The sequence below is a fragment of the Gymnoscopelus microlampas genome (assembly GCF_963454915.1).
Source record: "Gymnoscopelus microlampas genome assembly, chromosome: 20".
Classification (NCBI taxonomy): domain Eukaryota; kingdom Metazoa; phylum Chordata; class Actinopteri; order Myctophiformes; family Myctophidae; genus Gymnoscopelus; species Gymnoscopelus microlampas.
In genome coordinates this window covers 26,854,297-26,859,645 of record NC_139957.1, presented here as the reverse complement: position 1 = coordinate 26,859,645, position 5,349 = coordinate 26,854,297, and positions in this window count along the sequence as shown.

The following is a 5,349-nucleotide window of genomic DNA, read 5'->3' as shown; positions in this document are numbered from 1 at the left end:
GTGGATAAAACAGAGCTCTAAGTTTTATGCATGATGATAATGACTCCTTACCCTACTGTACTGTACTGTACTGTATGTCTCCAAAGTTCCCCTGCAGCAAACACATGATGGAGTGTCAAGATGTTGTTGTTTTATGTATACTAGCCAAGGCACGTTTTCGTTACAGTCTGCAATGCAACACTGTAGTTTTGTTTCTCTATTGAGGTATTTATGTCATGAGAAATTGTAGCTATCTGAGAGACCAGCTATTTAATTATGTGTTTTTTTTAAATATAATGTTAATTTATTGGGAGCCATTGGGATGACCCTACATTATATTCCCTAAATACACATTTAATGAACAATAGCTAATTAAACACAGCAACATAAATGTAATCTGCTCCATCTTTGGTGTAAGTATTGTCAGGTAAAACCAGCAAAAGACCATTAACCACTTCGCCAAATCGCCGATCTACAGGTTCTGGATGCAATGCGTTGCGAGCTAGTAGATCTGTTATTTTTGAAACATTCAAAATAATTGAATAAATCTGGCCTGTGCTCAAAATAAGCATGCAAGGTTGAAAGTGATTAATTCCTGCTCTAATGGATACAGTATGGATAATGGAATGGGTATGGTACAGTGTAATGGTGTGGCACAGAACCTCCCAAGCAAGTTCCCTTTCTACACACCCCACTATCTAGACTTAATTAACATGATGTACAGAGGACATTATGTGTAGAGGATCCTTCTGACTAGAGGCTGTTAAATACTAATTTCCACTCTTTTCTCTTGAACAGAAATGCATGCCGTGTCATGCATATAATATGAATACGCTGGAAAAAACACATATCCAGCTAAATTGTTTCTCAACTTGGTATGGTATGGTTTTCTCCTGTACTAAAGCTTCCAAACATTTCCACATCAGTAAATAAAATATGTCAGAAAATGCATATTTTATTGAAACACAGTAGAATATCTATAACAACCAGATACAACATTTATAATTGGTCTGCATCCAATAGCAGTGATCTCACACTGGGAAATCTGGCAAAAAAATCTCAGAAACAGACTGTGAAATTATTGCATTGAAGTCAAACATACAGTTCCAATTCTGATTAGATATTCTAATGGCAGAAACGTCAAATGATTATTCAGACAATGGCCAATTGACAAAATAGTCTACAGTACATTCAATAATGCCCTAATAAATGAAGCTGGAGTGTAAGGATGTTAAACAATACTGTTTGACATTCTCTTGTTGAAATCAATATAGAGCATGAGACGAGAGGCTATATTGTATACTTAAATCATACCAGGACACTTCTGCATTTGCCTTAACTGTGTTCACTGAATGGAACTGTCTTCTATTGAACATCTGATAATGGTGTGTACATCCTGTATTATCTACAGTAAGTGTTACTGTATATGAATGAACATACATTACACAGTACTACAGTCCATATGTTATTGCTGTCAGATGTGCAATCTGGGAACCCATTTGGTAAAGAAAAAGGAAAAACTATATTATTTCCCTTTATTTTTGCCTCTGTGGGCACCACCTCCTTTTTTGTGTAGAAACAGGAACTCAGTTTGGCTCCTCCCCTTTCTTAGTCCGCTTCCTCCCGGGTACTTCTGTGTTTATTCCTACTAACAACGACACTACTTGTTTAGGGCAGTGGTGCTGACAGATTCTGCTGTTAGCAGCAGAATCTGTCTTGAGAGATTATCAGATGTGACACACACACACACACACACACACACACACACACACACACACACACACACACACACACACACACACACACACACACACACACACACACACACACACACACACACACACACACACACACACACACACACACACACACACACACACACACACACACACACACACACACACTCTTTCAGCCAGATTTCTACATTGATATTTCACTTAAATACTGGTGGCACCGGCCACACGGCTGTAATAAACCAAAAACATCCATTTGTTCTCCTAATCTTTAGGTTAGTTAAATTGGACAATTATGTGCAAGCAAGGAGAAGCACAACATATGCACAATCAGGTTAAGGGGAAGTTATTCAAAGGGGGCAGCTCAAACTTAGTAACCAACTGCTCATGGAAGTCATTTCACCTAAGCTATCTTAAGGAAACCAGCGCATTCACAGAGAGAGGGGTCAATGTTGGTGAGCGGAGCAAACAAAACAATGTAATCCATATATGATTTATACTTCGTCATTTGGTGATGTCACATGCCGCAAATAGCCGATTCACAAGCTTACAATGTGTCGTGGATCTTGTGGTTCTCAAATTCTTTTGGCCTTCAGCACTCACTTTCCCTGATCTTTTCATCCAAGTACCCCCTTACCCCAACTACCAAATTTTGCTTAAAAAACTTAGGGAAAACCATATGATGCTATGAATGAATGACAATCTACATTTATTTTAACATTTCTGTAAGTTATAGTGCTTGGTGTGAACGGCCCTTTAGTCAAAATGTTTAAAATACAATAGCATAACGGCAAATAAGTATTGCTTTCTAATCGATAATTGTGTTAGTCAAGTTTCCGATTTAATTTGGTTTAACACTTTACAGATCAGTAGATTTGCACAACGTTTGTCACTGTTTTATCTTTAAACAGAACAGTAAAATAAATGTTTCCATTTTCCACTTTCTCTGTGTACCCTGTGTAGTACCTCTGCATACCCCTAGGGGTACACCGTACCCCCATACACATACCCCCATTTGAGAAACACTGGAGAATGTGACGCATTGTGAGCTTGCGGATCTGCTATTTTCAGTCCATGATGAAATCGTCGTATGACGGAGCATAAATTAGTCACAGTCTCGCCATTCCCGCTGGGAGTGAGACAAAATAAGGGTCCCACACACGCTGTGCTAAATGAAGCACTCCTCTGCTCTCACTGTGTTTAGCCTCTGCAATGAGGTTGATCTGCTGCCCTGACCTCAGGCTCGCTGCTACTGTAGTACATGGACCATCTGGAGGGATTCGGACACCTGCTACTGTTGCTGGCACAGAGGACAAAGGGACAATGATTAATTGCTGGGTAGATGGAATTTGTAGAACTTTTTCTTTCCTTTGCTGCCTGGATAGCTCTATGGATCTGAAGGGAATGGTGACAGGAATAAGCTAAATAAAATGTCTGGCAGCCACGCTTAGATGTTTGGAACGTTTTGCTTCTACCTCTCCCATTCCTGCAGATCTGGGCAATGGCTTATGGCTGTTTCTAAGATTTCAAAGGACCATACCAGTGGTCTGGCATGTTTGGATTCCACTCACCATATTCAGTGCCGAGCATTTGTTTGGTCTTCGGGGAAGCCAATGTATTCCATTCATTTCAGTACTGTATCAAAATCAACTTACAGGGACTTGTAACTTGCTTGACATACAATATTATTTGTGTTATGTTATTGTGTTTTAATGCAAGCCTAGATGAAAATATTCCATGGAGAAAAGACCATGACATCTCACCCACAGTGTTTTGTTGAGCCAACATTGACTAAATTATTCAGGTATGTTTATGTGCGATTATATGTCCGAAGCTGTAGACAACGATTATGTTTAGACGGTATGGTCCTTTAGCCCGTATCTCTTCCATAGGAACATGCTTATGAAGGAGATGCTGTGTCACACAGGCCATACAAAAGATCAACAGTGACACAAAATCAAGGGGGTGGTGATGACTTGAAGAGAAACTTAAAATGCTGTACAGAGTATACTGTATATATGGTCTCCACTGACAAAGTACTTTTGTTATAGATGTAATGTTTAAAAGGAGATAAGAGTCTATACATTTACTGATTGTTAAAGACTATTTTCTATTCAGTTCAATCAATTGATGTTCCATTGATCTAATGTTTGGATCCTGACTGAGGAGGTTGACGCTGTTCTGTCCTGTTCTACCTCTGGCCTTTATTCCAGGAGCAGCAGGCCAGGTCTGTCAACATGTCTGTCCAATGCATGATTATATATTTTTGCTGTATGTTTATTTACTTAATAAATATGGGTGTTGGGCAATACCTCACAGTCTTCTGATATTATTTCCTATTGCTTACTTATTTAAGACATTTCCAAGTTGCTAAGAAAGGTTGAATTAAAACCAATAAACTGGCTGATTGAAATGCTGGAAGTGAAAGAAGATGCATTGCTCACTCACACACACACACACACACACACACACACACACACACACACACACACACACACACACACACACACACACACACACACACACACACACACACACACACACACACACACACACACACACACACACACACACACACACACAGTATTTTTACAGTATCCCTTTCAACTATTCAACATCATAATGTCCCTCAGCAGCCAATGTATTTATTGTTATGTATATTACAAATATTTTAATGATCATAACGTAGTGCAGTGCAGTCTGACTATCTGCCCTTCAGTGCTCATACTGTAGGTGACAAGGCAAACTTCACACAGCCTTTCCTTGTTGACCTGAGACACACATTCAGCTGCCAGGAAACAGCGTTTGAAACAGAAGACAAAAATAAAGAAATATATTCAATAGTAAACAAATCTGCATGCAAGATATCCTTTTAAAGGACAACTTTGTTTTTTTACAACCAATGTTTATGTTTTAGATTGTAATTAAAGTAAATAAAAGATGAGTGTTAAAAAATTTAAATTTACTGCTTTCTATAGTTTTAGCAATTTTCACAATCTTTTTTATAGTGTTTTCACAGTGGGCGGGGGCATTCTGTCCGGTGGCTAAATATTAGGGATGTCCGATATTATCGGCCTCCCGATATTATCGGCCGATATTAGCATAAAAATTGATATCGGGAAAATATCGGTATCGGTTTTTGAAAAAAAAATAAAAAAAAATAAGTTACAGGAGTTCTTACTGTATATGGTGTGTGTGATATGAAATTTGAGCTTACCCTAATCACAATAATCCCCGCATATATCGGTATCGGTTGATATCGGTATCGGTAATTAAGAGTTGGACAATATCGGTATATCGGTTATCGGTAAAAAAGCCAATATCGGACAACCCTACTAAATATGTATTTTTTTAACACAATAACCCGGCGTTTTCTTTATTATTATTTACAGTAGCTCTTCTAGCCCCCAATAACTCACATCTGGCCATCTCAGACAGCCGGACCTTTTTTATTGTGTAAAAAAGGCATATTTAGCCACCGGACAGAATGCCCCCGCCCACTGTAAAAAATATCGCAAAAAATGCTAAAACTATAGAAAGCCGTAAATGAAAAAAAAAATACACTCATCATTTATTTACTTTAATTACAAGCTAAAATATAAACCCTGGTTGTAAAAAACCAAAGTTGTCCTTTAAA